The sequence below is a fragment of the Schistocerca cancellata genome, chromosome 8 (genome assembly GCF_023864275.1).
Source record: "Schistocerca cancellata isolate TAMUIC-IGC-003103 chromosome 8, iqSchCanc2.1, whole genome shotgun sequence".
NCBI lineage: Eukaryota > Metazoa > Arthropoda > Insecta > Orthoptera > Acrididae > Schistocerca > Schistocerca cancellata.
Genome location: NC_064633.1, coordinates 362,814,426 through 362,837,322, shown reverse-complemented (window position 1 = coordinate 362,837,322; position 22,897 = coordinate 362,814,426). Strand labels below are relative to the sequence as shown.

The window sequence follows — 22,897 nt, the reverse complement described above, 5'->3', positions numbered from 1 at the left end:
CTTGGTCTCCCCCTACGATTTTTACCCTCCACGCTGCCCTCCAATACTAAATTGGTGATCCCTTGATGCCTCAGAACATGTCCTACCAACCGATCCCTTCTTCTGGTCAAGTTGTGCCACAAACTTCTCCCCAATCCTATTCAATACTTCCTCATTAGTTATGTGATCTACCTATCTAATCTTCAGCATTCTTCTGTAGCACCACATTTCGAAAGCTTCTATTGTCTTCTTGTCCAAACTATTTACCGTCCATGTTTCACTTCCATACATGGCTACACTCCATACAAATACTTTCAGAAACGACTTCCTGACACTTAAATCTATACTCGATGTTAACAAATTTCTCTTCTTCAGAAACGCTTTCCTTGCCATTGCCAGTCTACATTTTATATCCTCTCTACTTCGACCATCATCAGTTATTTTGCTCCCCAAATAGCAAAACTCCTTTACTACTTTAAGTGTCTCATTTCCTAATCTAATACCCTCAGCATCACCCGACTTAATTCGACTACATTCCATTATCCTCGTTTTGCTTTTGTTGATGTTCATCTTATATCCCCCCTTCAAGACACCATCCATTCCGTTCAACTGCTCTTCCAAGTCCTTTGCTGTCTCTGACAGAATTACAATGTCATCCGCAAACCTCAAAGTTTTTATTTCTTCTCCATGGATTTTAATACCTACTCCGAATTTTTCTTTTGTTTCCTTTACTGCTTGCTCAATATACAGATTGAATAACATCGGGGAGAGGCTACAACCCTGTCTTACTCCCTTCCCAACCACTGCTTCCCTTTCATGTCCCTCGACTCTTATAACTGCCATCTGGTTTCTGTACAAATTGTAAATAGCCTTTCGCTCCCTGTATTTTACCCCTGCCACCTTTAGAATTTGATAGAGTATTCCAGTCAACATTGTCAAAAGCTTTCTCTAAGTCTACAAATGCTAGAAACGTAGGTTTGCCTTTCTTTAATCTTCCTTCTAAGATAAGTCGTAAGGTCACTATTGCCACACGTGTTCCAGTATTTCTACGGAATCCAAACTGATCTTCCCCGAGGTCGGCTTCTACTAGTTTTTCCATTCGTCTGTAAAGAATTCGTGTTAGTATTTTGCAGCTGTGGCTTATTAAACTGATTGTTCGGTAATTTTCACATCTGTCAACACCTGCTTTCTTTGGGATTGGAATTATTATATTCCTCTTGAAGTCTGAGGGTGTTTCACCTGTCTCATACATCTTGCTCACCAGATGGTAGAGTTTTGTCATGACTGGCACTCCCAAGGCAGTCAGTAGTTCTAATGGAATGTTGTCTACTCCCGGTGCCTTGTTTCGACTCAGGTCTTTCAGTGCTCTGTCAAACTCTTCACACAGTATCCTATCTCCCATTTTGTCTTCATCTACATCCTCTTTCATTTCCATAATATTGTCCTCAAGTACATCGCCCTTGTATAGACCCTCTATATACTCCTTCCACCTTTCTGCTTTCCCTTCTTTGCTTAGAACTGGGTTTCCATCTGAGCTCTTTATGTTCATACAAGTGGTTCTCTTATCTCCAAAGGTCTCTTTAATTTTCCTGTAGGCAGTATCTATCTTACCCCTAGTGAGATAAGCCTCTACATCCTTACATTTGTCCTCTAGCCATCCCTGCTTAGCCATTTTGCACTTCCTGTCGATCTCATTTTTGAGACGTTTGTATTCCTTTTTGCCTGCTTAATTTACTGCATTTTTATATTTTCTCCTTTCATCAATTAAATTCAATATTTCTTCTGTTACCCAAGGATTTCTACTAGCCCTCGTCTTTTTACCTACTTTATCATCTGCTGCCTTCACTACTTCATCCCTCAAAGCTACCCATTCTTCTTCTACCGTATTTCTTTCCCCCATTCCTGTCAATTGTTCCCTTATGCTCTCCCTGAAACTCTGTACAACCTCTGGTTCTTTCAGTTTATCCAGGTCCCATCTCCTTAAGTTCCCACCTTTTTGCAGTTTCTTCAGTTTTAATCTACAGGTCATAACCAATAGATTGTGGTCAGAGTCCACATCTGCCCCTGGAAATGTCTTACAATTTAAAACCTGCTTCCTAAATCTCTGTCTTACCATTATATAATCTATTTGATACCTTTTAGTATCTCCAGGGTTCTTCCATGTATACAACCTTCTTTCATGATTCTTAAACCAAGTGTTAGCTATGATTAAGTTGTGCTCTGTGCAAAATTCTACCAGGCGGCTTCCTCTTTCATTTCTTAGCCCCAATCCATATTCACCTACTACGTTTCCTTCTCTCCCTTTTCCTACACCCGAATTCCAGTCACCCATGACTATTAAATTTTCGTCTCCCTTCACTATCTGAATAATTTCTTTTATTTCATCATACATTTCTTCAATTTCTTCGTCATCTGCAGAGCTAGTTGGCATATAAACTTGTACTACTGTAGTAGGTGTGGGCTTCGTATCTATCTTGGCCACAATAATGCGTTCACTATGCTGTTTGTAGTAGCTTACCCGCACTCCTATTTTCCTATTCATTATTAGGCCTACTCCTGCATTACCCCTATTTGACTGTGTTTATAACCCTGTAGTCACCTGACCAGAAGTCTTGTTCCTCCTGCCACCGAACTTCACTAATTCCCACTATATCTAACTTTAACCTATCCATTTCCCTTTTTAAATTTTCTAACCTACCTGCCCGATTAAGGGATCTGACATTCCACGCTCCGATCCATAGAACGCCAGTTTTCTTTCTCCTGATAACGACATCCTCCTGAGTAGTCCCCGCCCGGAGATCCGAATGGGGGACTATTTTACCTCCGGAATATTTTACCCAAGAGGACGCCATTATCATTTAATCATACAGTAAAGCTGCATGCCCTCGGGAAAAATTACGGCCGTAGTTTCCCCTTGCTTTCAGCCGTTCGCAGTACCAGCACAGCAAGGCCATTTTGGTTATTGTTACAAGGCCAGATCAGTCAATCATCCAGACTGTTGCCCTTGCAACTACTGAAAAGGCTGCTGCCCCTCTTCAGGAACCACACGTTTGTCTGGCCTCTCAACATATACCCCTCCGTTGTGGTTGTACCTACGGTACGGCTATCTGTATCGCTGAGGCACGCAAGCCTCCCCACCAACGACAAGGTCCATGGTTCATGGGGTATATTTCCATAGCGTGTTGAATCCATAGGCGTCCCAGTCTATAATCAGTTTTCTTTATCTTTCGCCAAAAAAAAGCACTTCCATGCGGGAGAACGTCGATGCAGCAGTCGAAATGCTCAACAGAGTACGCCGAAATGGTTGTTTCGATCAAAACTTTTTCTGTGCATGTTCCGCACAACATTTCACTCTTTGAAAATGAAAGGGCGATACCGCCGTCTCGGGAGACAGCTTCACAAAAACTATTTTGCAAGGCTAGTCGACATAGAATTTATTTATTTATCGTATGTCCAAACTGCAGACAAATATGACGTGAACAACAGAAAAATAATGTACAAAAACAGATGAAAATTTTAAGTAGCTAATATAAAACTACACCTAGTGAACATTAAAAACACTTAATCCTAGGTCTATGTCCAGCGAGCTTAATCATAGACCAACCTTAGTTCCAGTTGTCTTTAAATCATCTTGTTGGATATTCACGGTATGGTCTACTGTTTGTTCCACTGGACCAGTCACATTCGGACTCTGGGCGATGTTCTATTTATAAAGGCATGTTCTGCATCTTGCATACTTTGTTCTGATGCAGTTGAAGCTCCGTCTTTTTTTCCGGCAGCACGTGTTCAGACTATACTTTTGTATCAATCTGACTCGCCAGCCCTCGCAGTGGAAACAGTGTTGCATTCTATCTTCAGCATTCTTCTAAATGGCACGGAGCAGTTTGGTAATGACTACGACCCACACGGCCTTTCTACATTTAAGGCTGGTATGGGAAGGTGAGTTTCTAGGAAATGTTTCCTTGTATATCTAAACTATTCTCGGTCCACTGTCATTTGTCAGAAATATGGTGGTGCCAAAAGAGGCGAGACATGAAGCCAGAAAATTGGTCTTTATTTTATATTGTCAGTGAAAATTTTTCACTGTCCTCAGGATGGACTTCATGCTGCTGACACGACTGTTTCTAGTCCACACGTGAGCTCAGTAACAGAATAGATATCCTATTGTGCTGTTGTACGCGAAGTGCCTGCTTGTGGTCCCAAGCTTGTTCCAGCCAGCTTTCTAATAATGTTTGTAGTTTTAATTTTTGTGGCCGGTTATTTCAAGATATTTCCATAAAGTCAGAACGATCAAGTATTGCACTCAGATAAGCGGGTTCCGTATAACTGAACTGCGCACAAGTTTAGTAGTTTTGTATGGGCGAGCATTTAATATAGATGGAATGGCGTGTGACGTGCAAACAGCTTTCATAATTGCACACTCCGCTCAAGTTTCTGCTAAAACAGAACGACTGAAAAGTCTACACAAATGGCAGCCGAATTATATTTCGCATCTCTCTCGGCCAGAGAAAATTTACACAAATAGAAGAAAGTGAATGTTGTTCTCAGAACCGAACAATAGAAAGATAAAGGATACCAAATATGTATCTCGCAGTTAAACGTAGAATGAATGAAAAGACAAGGGTTAACATTCGAACAGGTTAGCCGCAAGTCATAACACAGACCTTATCACATTACTATAACCATCTAACACTGGAAAAAACGACTCACTGCCACAGAAATGGTCCCAGGATAATAACTAACAGTTCATATTAAATATACCTGGCCCCCTACTTCCTGCACACCTTAATAGTGAGTCAACTTTGTCAACGGTACTACTAACGCTACTTGAAAACAGTCATTTCGCGCTAGGAAATGTCAAGGGGGAATAATTTTTTATCGAAATAATTTGGTCAGCGTTCCGATCACAGGACTGTGTAAAAAAATCCTCGGTTAACATCAGTTATCCATAGGCTGAACAGTAGGGGCGAAAGACTGCATCCCTATCTTGCTTCGTTCTTGGGCTCCCACCTCATTGTTTCCTCTTGGTTCTTATGCATACGTAAGATCAACCGTCTTTCCAAGCACCTCACTCCTATTTTTCTCAGAATTTTGAACATCTTCACATTGCCGAACGGTTTCTCTACATCGACGAATCCTATGAGAGTATTTCTATTTTTCTTCAGTATTGCTTCAATTATCTAGCGCAACGTCAGAAATGCCTTAAGATGCCTTTGCCATTCCTAAGGCCAAAATAATCATCTAAGAGATTTTTAATTTTCTTTACCATTCTTCTGTGTATTATTCATGTCAGTGGCTTGCATGCGCTAGATGTTACGCTGATTAAGCTGTATTTTCGCACCTATCTGCCCTTGCTATCTTATCTCTAACAAACTACACAAGGATGATATAACGGCCCGCTAAGCCCCCATGGCTGCAATACGGTCCTTAGCGTACTACAAGAAGATCGAAAATCTGATTAGGAAGTCAAATAGAAAGACTTATCGACAATCCCAAAGGGCCCTTTAAACTTTCCGGGAGATTAAAACTGCGATACACGAGCCCTAAATCTTACCTTTCGCGCGGGCAATGCTGTAGCAGCTGGCCAATCCACGCTCACGTAGGCCTGTTTGAATTCAGTACACCACACTGCCAGGGCGGCACTAGGGGCCGGAGAAGCAGACAACCGTGCCACCGCGCAGGGCGGCAGGCTAGTAGGAACGGCAAACAAATTTCAATATGGTTCTGAAAGGATGAATTAAACGAGACAATGAAAGTTTTGCGTGAATGTACAACACGTGTGAATACGTGGGAAATACAAATCAATAATAAGATCCAATGTCTTACTGGAAATTATCCATGGAATTGTGAAACATAACAAAAGAAGCGCTGGGGTTCGTGAACTTTGGTACACGTTTCAAAACAGCAAAGCTAGTGGCAGTGTTACCAGCTAAATTTCTACCATGCACCTACACAATATTTTAAATATACCTGCGTCAACTTGATAACCCCTTCAAAAAATGTCAGCGTATGAAGGCCTAACATGCGCTATACAGTATACAGAACCTTATGCACCTATTGCAACACCGAGGAAAACCACTTTGTAACAAAGAACAAGTAAAATATGATCTGCCCACAACATGCCACATTCTTTTGAATCCAGACTTGACTTTTGAATCTACTTGAAAAGACGCATGACATCCTTCTCCCTACTACTGCCTCTCCTTTGGATCTGCCATTAATAACACATGCTTGCCACGTTCCTCTAATTCTTCCGCTTTTTTTGTGACTTAAGTATTCCCTTATTCCGTATTTTGTCGGTATTGAAGCTATGATAAATAGATTATTAATATTAAGATTGTTCTCAGACAAGCTATTAAACCTTATTTTGGAGCTGAAGCAACTCAACTGAACTGAACTGCACTGCACCAACAGCTTACCCAGTTTCGTCGTTCTCGCACTGTTTGCGTTTACCTACCGTTGAACTGTTACTTTTCTGTACAATTAATGAAAGTGCTTTCAGATCTGCTTCTTTTAAGCCATAAATCGTGGTCACAGCTTGTCGGAAATAACCCTCTCTCGACATCCGAACGTAGCCGTTTTTTCCTTTATTATAACGGACTCACTAAAAAGGCACTGGCGATTTATTTATGTACGTCGTGCATTTTCGTTCATTTAGTGCATCAAGTTCTGTCGTAGAGTAAGACTCCATTAGTTCTGTCTAACGGCGAAATGAGTTGGCAAATGTCGCCCGCCTGTGCAAAGCCATTGTATGTTCTACATACTATAATCCGTTCATCATAAGAATAAACCTGATGTAAACATTACACTATGTATTCTTCCGCATTTGCTGGAATCTCATTCCATTTCCGTTTCACGTGGGACTGTAGCCAAACTGTCTAATACTGTCAAGTACGATAATAAGGGTGCGTTTTGTGCTGTGCGTTCTGTCCACATCGATTTAGCGATAATACGGGACAACAACTTTACCGACGCATTTAACTTACATAGTACTGGCCGGTCAGCTGGTACAGCTAGCCTGCAGTGACGTGGCTAGCTGCAGTTCACAAGTAAAAATAGAGGAGCAGAGGAGCGATACAGCTTCGAATGTCATTTAATTTTTAAGCAGAATGAAATAATACACTGCAAATCTCTCAGAATACGCTCCTTAGACGAAAACCGCAACACGTTATCGTTTTTAGCTGGGTACTATTGTAATTAAAAACAAGAATGACGAAAACTCCTGACTTAACCACAGGGTAATTTCTCTGCATAAGCCGTGTGTGACGTAAGAGTACTGAAGGATTTCACCATACAGTTAAATATTGAAGCCACTGAAGTTATTACTTACAGTCAGTCGTCTGGTAATCTCTTAGCTACTTCCTTATCCGAAACCAAGAAATACATTTCAGTTCTGGTAGTGTCACCTGCTACGTTGATAACGCGCCCATGATCAACAGAATCCACGAAGCCAACCAGGCGCAGCATTTTCTCTTTTATGACGAGCCGTTCTATACCCCGCTAGCGTTCGGCAGTGACGTGTGAAAAAGCTGCGTGCGTTAGTTCCAGTACGTCTGACAGTTTAACAGTCTTGTTTTGTTACTTCTCGGGCCAAACCCGCAGCTTGGCTCCAGATCAGTTCTGCTGTGTTCATATTGTAATGGTACAGTACCAAATGTAAAAATGCAGCATTTGTATGAGGTGCTCGATACTGTGAAAATGATTGATTGTGTTTCTATGATACTTAACTAGGTGGTATAAAACGATGGACATAGTCCAAATAAAGAGGATTTGGTTTTTCATTTCTGCCTTAAAAATTGCATTGCTGTATTTTCTTCATTTAAACAACTTTTATGAACAGTCTTTCATAAAATATCGATAATTAAGAATTTGTATTTGAAATTGAAACAGGAATTTCGCTTCCAATATGTAATTAGGAACAAGACGACGTGCGTTATTCATTAAAAATGATGAGTTTTATAATTACGAGGTGTAGGTGTTTCAAATTGAACGAGAAAAAACTGGATACTGGAGTGATCTGAACCAAGGCACGTGTAACCGCATTTGTTCAACATTTCATTACGCTACCGACAGCGCTACAACTTCAACGTGTTTCAGTACCAACTACATTATATACAACACTTGGAAAACTTCAAAACCGATTATCTCCGTAATTTTATGAAAAACATTAAGAACAGCTATTTCTCGGCAATTTTTAACAGTGTTCCACGCGCGTGTTTTCCTACAGAACAGAAAGCAGCCTCAGCCATTCTCATACTGCGCATTAACAGCGCGACAATCAGACCACAACGCTGCAGAGACTGTGACTGCACACGATTTTTGAAATAAAAACTACGTAACTAAAGCGTGATTAAGAAAAACGTTGATGGCTGTTAATACATTTGAATATTTTAAAGTTTCATTTACCGTAACTTAGTAATAATATATCTATTACATACGTAAGACCTACTTCCAAGAGCGTAACACCACTAGTGCACGTGTGCGACGGCTTCTGATCAATCACCACATTTGTGTTTGTTTACATCAGGTTTATTCTTATGATGAAAGGATTATAGTCTTGTTGCCTGGGACCTATAGTTATGCTCGGACTCGTTGACATAATTCGGAACGTTTCGTCCCTTTTGCAACTTCTGCCAATGTATGCGATCTACCACTATTCGGAGTTGTGAACAGTCAGTGAGTGCGCAGTGAACGGGTGTGCGTTAGTTATTTGACTGTAGTGTGCTGCAGTTGAACGGAATGGACAATATATTGAAAGAAAGACATAAGCAAAACGATGATCGTGGAATGTAGACGAATTAAATCAGGTGATGCTGAGGGAATTATATTAGGAAATGAAACACAAAGTAGAAGAGTTTTGCTATTTGCGCACCTAAATAACAATGAATGTGGCGGTTTTCGCTTAGGCAGTTATTTAAATTACTACTACAGTTCACAACTAGTTTCGGCTTATTAAATCATTACTCACGTTTAGTTAGAAAAAGGGCCATATGCACAAAAATGGCAGCGTATTCACATTTTGTGCTTCCATTGTTTTTCGCTGTAGATATAACTCTTTCTGATGTTTCGAGTGCCAGATTAGTACACCGAAACGAACGGAAGCATATAATGTGAATACACTGCATTCTTATACGTATGGACGCTTTTCTAGCTAAACGCTGATAATGACTTAAAAAGACAAAATTTGTGGCGATATGAAGAACTTTAAACAACCACCTAAGTGAGAAACGCCACTTCGTTTAATCGAAATACTGATGTGAATACTTTTTAGTCGGTGCATCAAAGGAGAATGCTATAGGATAGGCCACGGCAAGGAAATGATTTTCTCGTTTTAACGAGGATCGCTCTGACATTAGTGATTCTCCACGTTCAGGAGACCTTCGGTATATGATGATCGTTTAAACGCGTTAGTCCACAATGATCCATGCCAGTGTATTCGAGAACTGGCAAATTTGATGAACTGTGATCATTCAGTCATTGTGCGAGAATTGAATGCACTGGGGAAAGGTTAAAAAAATCGTATGTGTGGGTAGCGCATGCTCTAAGCCAGAATCACAGAAATCTGCGGGGAGGCACATGTGCGTCGCTGCTTGCTCGTCATCAACTGGCTTTTGAACAACACAGACCACTCCTGTCTATCATTACTGGTGACGAGAAATGGTGTCCTCATGCTAACATAAAGAAAAGAAAGGAAGGGCTCAGCCTAGGCATAGCAACAACTTTCCGTACAAAGATCTGCGCGCATCCACAAAAGAATGTTGTGAATCTGGTGGAACAGCGACGGCGTGGTGTACTACAAATAGCTTTCCAGGGGTGCAACCATCACTACTGACATTCTCTACCAACAACTGAGACGTCTTGTAGACGTAACCCAAGAACAACGACCAGGAAGACCGTGTGACGTGGTGCAATTCCACGCCCGCCTGCATTCTGCTACACTGACAACATTATACCTGATTTTGCGCCCTCATATTTTCACATTTTCCACACTATCAAACAACCTTCAAGTAAATTTCTTGCCTGATGAAAATGCGCTCCAAACATTCATCGACGAGTTTTTACCTCAAAAGCAAGTGATTTCTACTGTCGCGAAATCTGAATGTTACCCCAGTGTTGGCAGACTTCTAAATAGTTACGAAGAATGAATCATATGAATTACTGATGACTAAAGTCTCTAACACATATATATTGTGTTTATTAAACTTATGGAAAAACGCTTCGAGTTTTTACACCAACCCATTGCATAAACTAGTTAGCATTGCTGACTGAAAACGGGTACAAGAAACTCGGACTTATCGTTCCGGCCTCTACCAGAAGAGGAGTTAAAAAATTAACACAGATTGTAATTATAGACTTAATAGCCCCTTTTCCGAAAGACGGTTTTCTCGTTTTTTTAGGGTTGAGAATATCGTCATTTTGTTACGCCACTACTTCCCAAATTGCCGTCCGTATCTTGCAGCCAAGGAAGTAGAAGGCCGTCACTGCATTAACTTGCCAGAAGTTGTAAAGGGGCCGAACCGACACGATATAAGTCTCCAGTCTGGCACTAAAGTTGTGTCCTACGCCGCGGGTCCTCTGTTCGATGCCACGCTTGGGCGCTTCCTGTACCTAGTCCACCACCAGCTGTTTGCCTGTTGGTCCTGCGCTTTTAACGGCGTGTCCGGTTCGTAATAGAGTACGATGCGTTCTGCAAAACATTTTGTTCTGAAAACAAATTTATTCACATTGGTTGAAACAGGAAATAATTGGTTTAGAAGGCGTAAACAGCACCAAGCCTATAAGCAAACGCTATATCGCAAGACAAATTCGCATAATACGGTATTTTGTTAGTACTGAAGGCGATTAAATATGGACAACATATAACATAGCTTTTAATAAGTAATAAAATAATACATATGATTAGTATTTATACACAGTTTTAATTTCTAAATAAAGTATTTTCTTCTTCTTCGTAGCATTATGGTATTCCATCTTATTGCTACAGTTATCATTCACTGAAAACCAAATTACAGGGCGACGTTTTACGTCAAAGATGAGAAGTTCTACGCCGAAATCAATTTTTGCTGTACGAAAGAAGAACAAAAATCTTGGAGTCGTCACAGGCTAACCATGTTATTCATGAAGCGCTAAAAACAACAAACGCAGCACAAGCTAGCGACTCGGTTAATGTTGCTCTCGCAAATTGCAGATTGCAGCCGTGCTTATGGATGCCAGGTGTCCGGCTGCAGCCGGGCATGTCCGACTTTTTACGGTCGTGTCCGGCCAAATATATACACGTCGGCATGTCCGGCTTTTAAGCGATGAAGAAAAGAACGCACAATTAAGGCTGTTCCAGGCTAATGATGTCAGCACGAGGAATACGTATAAGGAGGTATACCGTAAAGACATATAGATATGCCAAACCAGTGTTTTCCTTGTCTGTGTCATGTTTCTCTTCGTAGTGCGAACGAGCCTAACACGCAGATCGAGCGTGGCAAAGTACACTATGCCAATCAGCTGATGATAGGAACAAGAATGGGCAATTAAGGAGACCACGGTAATATTGAGTAAAAATAAATTAAAAATTCTTTATTAAAGAAAATAAACATGTATCTATTCTTCCGGGAGGGTCAGAGAGAAAGTATTCAGTAACTTGTGCCATTTCACTTAGACGTGTATAGACAAAACAATATGTAGTTCAGCATGAATTTTTCTCTTCTGAACTCACTATCTGTTTAGAAGCATACGACCAGGGTCCGAATCCCGGCGCCAGTACGAATTTTAATTCATTCTTTCAGCCTAAGTCACTATCTTAGTTAAAAGGGAGAGTCAATACATCTCAGGAACATCAGCTGTATATGATTAATTTATAAAGAACGTTATTTACCTTTGAAATCATTTCGTGGAATTTTCGACAGTATAATTTTAAATTACACAACAACATCTTTGTGACTGTGTCAGTTTATAATTTATTGCGTTTCTTTGTACATAGGGCAATTATGAAAGGACATCCATTCAATGTTTAGCATTCTGGTGTGGAACTGTAAAATAATATTCTGCCAATTTCAGTAATCCAGAATAAAAACTCTCGTTCGCGCATGTGTGTCAACACAGGTAGGACCGACGCGCGAGCGTGACGGACAGGTTCGTATAAGATATAAATATAATTTTCAAGACTTAAGTGTTCTTTTTTTTTAATTTAAGGACGTCTGAGTTTGAGCTGGCAAAAACAGAGATTAACTGATTATTAATGAACGACTGAAAAGACCCAACTGACTATTTCTATTTAGAAAATCTGGTTCAGCTTTCAGGGCAAAAATGTCGGGCTAAATATAACGTCGAATCCGGCTTTTCTATTTCTGGACCTCGCAACCCTAGTCGCGTTGCTAGATAGAAACTTGCTAAAGTGTCAAACCTGACTTGAGTTGCTGCGACCAGTCGCAGGGACTGGCGGATGCACAGCGGCTCGATGGGTTTAAATCACGGCACCGACGACAGCGAGGCAACGCTTTCTTAGTGTATCATTGTTGACTAGATCATTGGGTCCTGCGTTCGAGTCCCGGCGGGGTTGGAGATTTTATCCGCTCGGACCCTGGATGTTGTGTCATCATCATCGATGCGCAAATCACCGGAGTGGCCTCAAAAATACTTGCATTAGACGGCCAAACAATCTCTCATGTTGACACTCCCGACCAATAATGCCGTATGATGATTTTATGTCACTATTGTATGAAGTCCCACAAACTTCTTGTTATTCTCTCACTGTTGCTATGACTCCACGACGGCCGGCCACTTGCTTCTACGTGTCTGCTATCATGTCAACCTTCATGCAACATCGTCTAGACACCGAGCGATGTGGCGCAGTGGTTAGCACACTGGACTCGCATTCGGGAGGACGACGGTTCAATTCCGCGTCCGGCCATCCTGATTTAGGTTTTCCGTGATTTCCCTACATCACTCCAGGTAAATGCTGGGATGGTTCCTTTGAAAGGGCACGGCCGACTTCCTTTCCAATCCTTCCCTAATCCGAGCTTGTGCTCCGTCTCTAATGACCTAGTTGTCGACGGGACGTTAAACACCAATATCCTCCTCCTCCTTGCTATGAAGCCAAATATTCGAGCCACCCTGACCCCACTGGCTCAGTAATATTGATATTTTATATGTAACAAGTTTCTATATGTCAGCGATAGTCTCCAAGAATTTAAACTATTCACTAAGTGTTCCAGCAAAAAACGTCGTCTTCAGTTTTCGGCAAAGTTCGCAGTTTAACATCTTGTATCCTCTTCAGTTCGGTTTGGCATAATGTCTGTCTCCGAAATTATCACTACACAAGCTTCCGCTTAGACTTTACTTTCACCTGACCTACAGCATCCCTTTATTTGGTCATAGAAGATACCTCGAAGAGAACGGTCTACTGACACGTAATCAATACGGTCTTAGAAAACATCGTTGTTGTGAAACACAACTAGCGCTTTACATACACGAAGTGTTGAGTGCTATTTACAAGAAATTTAAATGGATTCCGTATTTTTAGATTTCCAGAAGGCTTTTGACACGGCACCACACAAGCGACTTTTAGTGAAATTCCGTGCTTATGGAATATAGTCACAGTTATGTGACTGGATTCGTCATTTCCTGCCAGAGAGGTCACAGTTCGTAGTAACTGACGGAAAGTCATTGAGTAAAACACAAGCGATTTCTAGCGCTCCCCAAGGTAGAGTTTTAGGCCCTCTGCTGTTCTTTATCTATATAAATGATTTAGGAGCTAATCTAAGCAGCCGTCTTGGGTTGTCTTGCAGGTGACGCTGCCCGTTTATAGACTAATAAAGTCATCAGAAGATCAAAACAAATTGCAAAACGATTTAGAAAAGATAAAATTGGCAATTGACCCTAAATAAGAAAAAGTGTGAGGTCATCCACATGAGTGCTAAAAGGAATCCGTTAAACTTCCGTTACACGATAACTCAATCAAATCTAGAGGCCGAAAATTCAACTAAAAAAATACCTAGGAATTACAGTTACGAACAACTTAAATTGGAAAGAACACACAGAAAATCTTGTGGGGAAGGCAAAGCAAAGACTGCGTTTTATTGGCAGAACCCTTAGAAAATGCAACAGACCTACTAAAGAGACTGCCTACACTACACTTGCCGTTCTCTTTTGGAGTACCGCTGCGCGATCTGAGATCCTTAAATATAGGACTAATGGAGTGTATCGAGAAAGTTTAACAAAGAAGAGCAGCACGTTTTGTATCATCGCTAAATAGGGGACATAGTATCTGACATTATACAGGTTTTGGGTGGACATTATTAAAGCAAAGGCGTTTTTCGTTGCGGCAGAATCTTATCAAATTTCAATCGCCAACTTTCTTCTCCGAGTGCGAAAATATTTTGTTGACGCCGACTTGCATACGGAGAAACGATCATAATGATAAAATAAAGGAAATCAGAGCTCGCACAGTAAGACGTAGGTGATCATTTTCTCCGCGCGCTGTTCGAGATTGGAATAATAGACAACTATTGTGAAGATGGTTCGATGAACCCTCTCTCGGCACTTTAGTGTGGTTTGCGGAGTATCTATGTAAATGTAGGTAGTCTCATTGCAGACGGTTTGTAAATTATGTGCCTTCCATACAGCCGTGTCCATGATAACGGTCCTCTCTCAGATTTGTTGATCACTGTTATAACAGATGGGTGTATCGGTTGCTTTATCACTTACAATTCTGGGGTTCCAGTAAATTTTGAATTCACTTCCTGCAAAAATAAGTATATTTAATCTGTAAAATGGAGGAAAGTCATTAACTAATAGCGCTGTTCCATCTTGTGATGGCTCATACTGGCGACATCATGTCTTTTCATTTATTCTTTGAGTGCTAGAATCTTATATCCCGATACTGTTATTTCCTTATGATCCCTACACTTCGTGCAGCCGTTGCCTATTTCTTGCTCTTTCAGAATATACTTCCTCGTCGCAACGGCCTAATCTTTTTCAGTTTTTACAAACAGACCTGCGTTCATTAATCACTTGATGCTACTCGATATGATCCTACATGTGGTCATTTCCGTGTTTCCCATAAAAGACTTTAATACAACATACTTCATGTCGATTATTTATGCCTTAGATTTTTGGAATGTTACAAATGTTTTCCCCAGGTTAAGAGCTGTGTGATTCATACCTGCAGTTCATGTTGCTTTATGTAGTGATTAATTGCTGCTGTGAAAGTACTGCTTCAGTTTCATAAGTTGCTTTTCATGCAGCTCCCCAATAAGCGTTGGCTCCTGCCTTGCTTCTTAGAAAAGAAGGCAGGGGGGCTAACATTTATTGAGAGGTGTTCGTGATACTACTGACAAAGTTTTCAGCTTTTTCACATTCAGGGCACGAAAGTTGGGCAACTGTTTGTTACGCTCCACAGCTGCTACTTGGAACTGTCAGCCCGAGAGAATTTTCCAAGCATCAGTTGTCTGAAATTTACTGTTGCGCTGCGTTTATCTCGGTTCTTAGCAGCCATTGACCCTCACTATCTTTCATTGTAACGGCCGTTGACAACGTAATAATAAATGGTAGCAGAGCATCGAAATGTGGGACACTTGCCTTATCCTCATATCGGTACCGTACTTCCCAAAAGTTGTTCTGTCTCAGTGCGGTTGCTATCACAGGGCACAGGAGAATAAATTAGGAGATTCAAGACTACTAGCTCACTTGCTCGTTCTCCTCCCCACGATTATGGAAATTAATTTTAAGGAATAAAAGATTATAGGACTACAACTGCCCAGTGGGCGTAAAGTCGCCAAAGTCATCTGGATGAAGGCGAAAAACCGCCTTCACGGCAAGAAAAAAATGTTAAGCGAATAAACAGGAAATACCTCCACATAAATCAGTTCCTAAACTCAAGTGCCGATCAATCTTTAATTACTAAGAGTTTCTGAATTATTGTTCCGTGAGCGTATGGATTTACTTGGTACGCCGTTTTATGAACAAAAATTAGTTTTTTTCATTCTGCGTGGGACAGTGCACTGAATTGAAATGCATCAGTTTTAAAACTCTTTTTTGTCCTTTGCTGATGCATTTAGAGACAAATTTTACGTTTTTGGACGCATTTTTCAGTTTCCCCCAATATTTCAACCATTTTATTACTGTGGGCTCATCTCAGCCCAATAAATTACTCTATTATCGACGTTCTGGGTAGCACTAAGTTTTTATCAATTTCTACGACTAAATCACTAAGTGAAATTAATGGTTGTGGCTCCGTCACAAGCTGCATTGAGAAGTACTTTATTTCTTGTTGGTGACTAGTATCTGACACCCGTGTCCATTTTCGGACCATCCGTATTATGTGACAATACAGGCGATAGCGTATGTACAAAACTGCCCCTGCAGTGATATCAAAGCGGCACTATGGCCCACTTAACAGTAATCAGACAATATCGGACGAACATTACAGAACTCTAATGGCCGTCTGTGTGATTACTGCTAGTGGCTTTTGAGCAACATGAACGACGCTTTGTTAGACTCTTCCCATTACATCATGAGTGATGAAGTATGGTTTCATTTTTCCGGGCATGTGAATTCACAGAACACGAGGTACTAAACAACAGAGAACCTTAACATTGCCGATTTCTATGTTGAAAAACTCTGCGTTTGGTGCGGTGTAACAGTAACGCACATCACTGCACAGGTATTTGACACTACCGTCAACACGGTTGGATACACGGGAATTTGATACATTTCGTGGTAAAAAATAAAATAAAAAACCGTCAATGAATTTGAAAGATAATACTGCTTCTTGCCGCAAGCTGGGACACGTTGCCGCACGTCTATCGTAAGTCCATGATGTCTTCAATGAGGAACGAACTGTAACCAAAAAATTTAAAGTCACCACGTTCGCCGGATCTTAACAACATGTTATTTTTTCGATGTGGACTCTTTAATAGCAAAGTCAATAAAACAATTCCACAAGCGATACAGGAACTGAAAGACATCAGCCGTGAATTTTCCCTTATCGATTCCGAACTTCACGCCGGATGTTTCTGAATATGCTTACAAGGGAAACTCCCCATCGCACCCCCCTCTGATTCAGTGGTAAAATTGCCCAGTGGATAGCCCGTCAGAAACTAAACACAGATCAAGCATAAAAACAGGAAGGTGTACTGAACTGTGAAAATAAAAAAAAAGCAGAATAGAAACAGTGAACGGTCCACGTTAAGGATGTGCAACATCGAGAGAATTTGAACATCCACGTAATGGTTGCGTGGTCACGGCGTTTAACGCTGGAGGCATATGTCCGTGATCAAGTCTCCCTCGTATCCTTTTTTTCTCCTTCACAAAATTATGAACCGTCCGTCTGGTCACTGACGTGTCTCTTCACACTACTCAAATTTGCGTCTGTGCCGTCGTGTGACGCCTGTTAGCAACAGCCAAGTGTAACGAGGGGACCTTCAGACGAACATACCTCCTATTTATTCTAACACAAGTACCACGTGTTATGGCTCTTCCGTTCGGTCGGAAAGTTCTGACTCTTTAATTCCTTTGTTGTAACGTAGTTCATATCCTTTTATTTACTGTTTTCATTTCTGTGAGGGGTCTATGCGTTAACTGCCCTGCTCTCACTATTCATCATATTTGTGTTATGTTAATATATTCTTAACACGTCTCATTCTGTAACTAATGTATGACAATTGCCAAAATTACAGAAGGAAACCAGACTGGGAATGACCGGACGGAGAGTTCACAATTTTATGAAATATATATATATATATATATATATATATATATATATATATATATATATATATGGCCAGTAATCTCCCCAACTTTGAAGAATTTCAACAGTTACAATCTTAACGCATGATGGAAATGTCTTTCAATAACGAAACTACCCCAGAATCCACCGTCGGCAACGACGCAAGCAGACCCATGGATTCTGGGGAGTCTGCAACACCATGCAAATCCAACAAGATTAAACCCAGAAAAATCTTCAACATAGCAACTCTCAACACAAACTCCCTTCTCAAAGTGGGAAAACTTAAGCACCTTACAGACCAGTTACACACGGAAGACATACAAATAGTGGCGCTACAAGAAACTCGCTTCACTGATGAAAACACATTTGAATCAAACAAATTCAGAATATTTAAAGGAAAACCTGGAAAAATTGTAATGAAGAAATGCCCTCAGCTTGGCGCAGCTTTTGCTGTAAACACAAAAATTCTGAACTCTGTCGAACATTTTTGGTCAACATCATCGAGAACATCTTTCCTCACTTTTCGATGTGCAAATAAAAAATACACATTAATCAATGTTCACGCTCCCACAAATGACAAAAATAATGCTAAAAATAGGGAAGAAACAGATGAATTCTGGGAAAACCTTAAGGATCATATATCAGAAATCCCAGAAAACAATGCAAAAATACTTCGAGATTTTAACGCTCAGATTGGAAAAGAAATTCCGCGATATTGTCGGCAACTTTCCCGCACACAAACAAACCAACAAAAATGGAGAAATGTTAATTATGCTCTGTAAGCAGTTTAAACTCAAGCTAATATCAACACGTTTTAAACATCTTCCCAGAAAACAAAAAACCTGGGTATCTCCGATAAAGAGTATCGGAGAATTTCAAATAGATCACGTTGCCATCTCCTCCAAATGTGAAAAAGAAATATTGAACACACGTGTCCGAAAATCTCTAAACCTCGACTCCGATCACTATCTCACGAAAATAAAAACTAAACTGATCCCACAAAACAAACAGAAAAGCAGAAACGGTGAATATAAAAACAGAAATAAAATAAATTTTGATCTTACAACCCTGAGAAATTACAACCTTAAGCCCAACTCTAACCTCAAGGATTTTCAGAAAAAACTAAAGACATTCTCCCCTTCACAAAACCTCCAAGAATTTCAGAACAACTTGATTGAGGCAACAGAAACAACCTTTCCAAAAAAGAGCAAACCGAGACACCCGTGGTGGGACAGCAACTGTAATGAAGTTCTGCATGAAAGACTTAAAGCCTGGAAAAAGTGGAACTCAAATAAAACTGAAAACAACTTTGATGAATTTAAGCAAGCCAGAAAGAATGCCTCTAAAACTATTCGCAACACCAAGAGACAATATGAAAAACAACAACTGGAGTCAATCGAAGAGAATTTCAAGAAATGCATCACGGCAGCTTGGTACAAAACATTCAACCAGAAACTCCGAGGATACCAGTCCCCTTGCCTAAACCTTATGAGAAATAATAAGACTCTCGCCACCAACAATACAGAAAACTGTGAAATCCTGGCTGAATATTTTGAGACACTCCTAAACTGCCAAACACCCATCCAGACTCTCAGTTTTACGCAACCAGAAACATTACCAACACACCTAACACCTCCGACACGAGAGGAAATCACAAACATAATCAAAAATCTCAAAAACAGGAAAGCATGTGGAGAAGACACAATTACAGCAGAAATGCTCAAGCTTGGGGGAGAAACATCAGTAGAAGCACTACACAAAGAACTTTAACAAGTATGGGAAACCAAGAAAATCCCAAGTCACTGGAAAACTGCCCTAATTCACCCTTTGTTTAAAAAGGTAACAAAAGGGATGTTAACAACTATCGTGGAATATCGCTTCTCCCAGTCCCATACAAAATTCTATCAAAAGCCCTGCTCAATCGTGTATCACCAATTATAGACGGAAAACTTGGAGAATATCAAGCTGGCTTCAGACCAGGAAGATCCTGCGCCGAACAAATTTTTAACCTCAAAACAACAATGAACTATTTATCTACAAGGAGCAAGAAATATTTCATAACATTCATTGATTTCTTAAAAGCTTATGACTCAATCGATAGGGCCACACTCATCAAAACACTTCGAGAATATGAAATAGATGAAACAACAATCACCATAATCAAAGAAACATTAACAAATACAACATCAAAAGTAAAATTCCAAGGAGAAATTTCACGGCATTTCGAGGTCAAAACCGGCGTCAGACAAGGAGATGCGCTGTCCCCGGTACTCTTCAACTGTGTTCTGGATAAAGTCATAGCAGAATGGAGAAAACTCACGCAAAAACATGGAGTTGAGAAAGTCCAAATTGGAGGGAAGTGCTACAAAGCCATTGAAACCAACTGTTTTGCCTTCGCTGACGATCTCGCCTGTTTAGCTTATACACAAAAAGACACAATAAAACAAATAGAATTACTTAAAGAAACTGCTGAAAAAGCAGGCTTGCAAATTTCATTTGAAAAGACAGAAATCATTACAAATATCAAAAATCCACCAAAGAAAATAACTACGAAATATGGGAAAATACAAGTATCTAAACATTTTAAATATCTTGGTGAACTAATTCAGCCTGTGGCAAAAGGTCATCCAGCCTGCAGGGCTAGAATACAAAAACTAGAGACAGCAACTCACTACTGCAGACAAATGTATTCAAAAAAATGTATATCCAAAAACATTAAACTCTGACACTACCAGACTGTCATTAGACCGCAGATACTATATGCAACAGAAACACTGGCAAATTTTACATACGCAGAACAGATAGAAAATCGTGAAAGAAGAATTGTGAGGACAATTCTTGGACACAGGAAAATAACAGATGATCAAGGCAAGCCTGTATACAGACTAAAAAGCAATAAAGAAGTGTATACGAAGTGCAGCAAAATTACAGACGAAATTAGAAAAAGAAGATGCTCCTTTTATGCTCACATCATGAGGATGAACCCAAATAGGCTTACAAAACAAATATTTTCGTACATCGCAAATCTAAAAAATAAAAATTTATGGTTTATCAACACAGAAAGAGATCTAACAGAAATGGACATAGATCAGGAAACAATATTTAACAGAAACCTTTTTAGAAAAAAACTGAATTCATTCACGGGTTTCGGTGTGAAAATTAAGAAGACTTGTGGAACTAAATGGTCTGAAGAGAGAAAAGCCGCCTTCAGCGCAAGAATGAAAGAAGTGTGGACAGAGAAAGAAGACTTCCCAGAAGCGCAAGAAATAACTGTTTTCACGGTCTTTAACGGCCAAATTTGTATAATAATAATAATAATAATAATAATAATAATAATAATGTCATGATGGAGATCTGAACCCAGATCACCCACTTTGCAGTTTAACTCCGTGACCACACACCGTGACACCACAACTGTCACACCGTGGTTCTTGCAATTTACTCTATGCTGCACTTCATGAGCTTGGACCTCTGACTATCTCTATTTTGCTTCTTTTTCACCATTCAGTACACCTCCCTGTTTTCATGCTTGATCTGACTTCAGTTTTTGACAGGTTAGCCACTGGGCCATTTTATCACTAAATCTGAGGGGGGATGGGGAGTTTCTCTACTGATGTTTCAGGGGTCACCATCATCATATATAAATTTATTTTTCACTGTAAATAAATGGTGATTCCATTTCATCTCTTCTTTCTGTAATTTCACTCCATTTCCTTTATACTTACAAGGGCTACTTTTATCTACGCCATCCCGTACCTGTGAAACTGAGACTACAGGAAACATGGGATGATAAATAGTTTGCGTGTTTTGCAACGCTTTTGTGTGTGTTATTGAAACTTTTTCACATTGCGTGAACTATTGGCTTCGTTGTTTCTGATGAACTAAGTTTCCGGGCTTCGAAATCGAAGCAAACTTACATAAGAGTTTGCGACTGGAATTTACAGCTATGTATGGCTTATACAGCAGAATACCACGAAGAAAACAATGGTTAGTCTAATAATGGAACGGGAATCTACCAGCGGAAGAATGCCCCTCTCAAGAGCACATAAAATGCGAGTATGTTACAGTTTATTTAAAAGGCTGGGAAAGTGGGGATCCAGCTGTCTCATTCTACCTTCCTCAGCATCTTCAAAAATTTTCCCAAAAATTTTTGCACGCGAACACAGTCGAACTTTTTGCAACATGCAACTTATCTCCAACGCCCATAAGCTCCGCTAACTGCAACTCACTCTCTCACAATAGTCCATCCCTGTAAGTCGCTCATACCCATCCACTCTTCACTCATTCAGTCCAGCTCATTGTCGTCGTATCTATGTCACTGTCTCCTGTGTCACAGCCACAGTCCCCTTCGTTACCTCCTAGTGCTACAGTCTCCTCTCTCAATAACTGTCACCCTCTTGATCTCTCTCTTACTGCTGATATCCAACTCCTTCCTTCCTACTGGTGCTGTCTCTTCTCACTGTCACTGTCTCCCTCTTCCTCGTTATCATAGTCATATACTCTGTGTCACTATCACTGGCTCTCACACACTTATTACTCTCCCCTACCGGGAAATTTCTCTTTCATTCTTTTCCTAGAACTGTTCTGTCAACCAACTATATTCCATTGCCACTACGTCCCTCCCTTTATCTCACACTGCCATTGTCTCCTTCGCCCTTTTTATAACACAATCACTGTTTATATTTACGCCTGTCACTGCCACTACTTTCTTCTCTCTCAGCAGAAAAAAGCACAATGTGTTCTCCTGCCAAAACTTTTGGGAAATTTTTAAAAGTGCTGTGGAAGGTAGAATGAGGCACCTCTTTTCCGTTAAATTCTTTTAAATAAACAGGAACGTACTCGCGTTTTTGTGCTCCGACAGGAGCATTTTAACGCTGGTTCCTTCTTTTCCCTGTGGCAGCAAGATATGTAACTTATATGAAAAGAAATGTATTGATCAGTAAAATTTAGTTTACTTTTATGAAGTTGAAATAAAAACTAATTTTACATCTCAGAAGGATTTTACAAGTAAAACTTTTTGCACGTGCTTCAGTACAACAAGAACGGGTTTCCGGATGATAACGTACACTTCACAGCATATTTCTCCGTGTTGCTTTGCCTTGTAAACTACGTTTTCGTCTCACATTGTATATTACGTGTACAAGTAGGATAACTTTGTAACTCTCTCACGGAAATGTAGACACATCAAAAATGTTTCGT

General features: G+C 40.2%; 1 protein-coding gene across 2 annotated transcripts in view; it reads right to left on the bottom strand.

The window, feature by feature from the left end:
* The window catches only part of LOC126095268 (ethanolamine kinase 1), a 183,057-nt gene that overhangs the window by 102,835 nt on the left and 57,325 nt on the right, over positions 1 to 22,897 (bottom strand). The gene's annotated exons all lie outside the window — the stretch shown is intronic.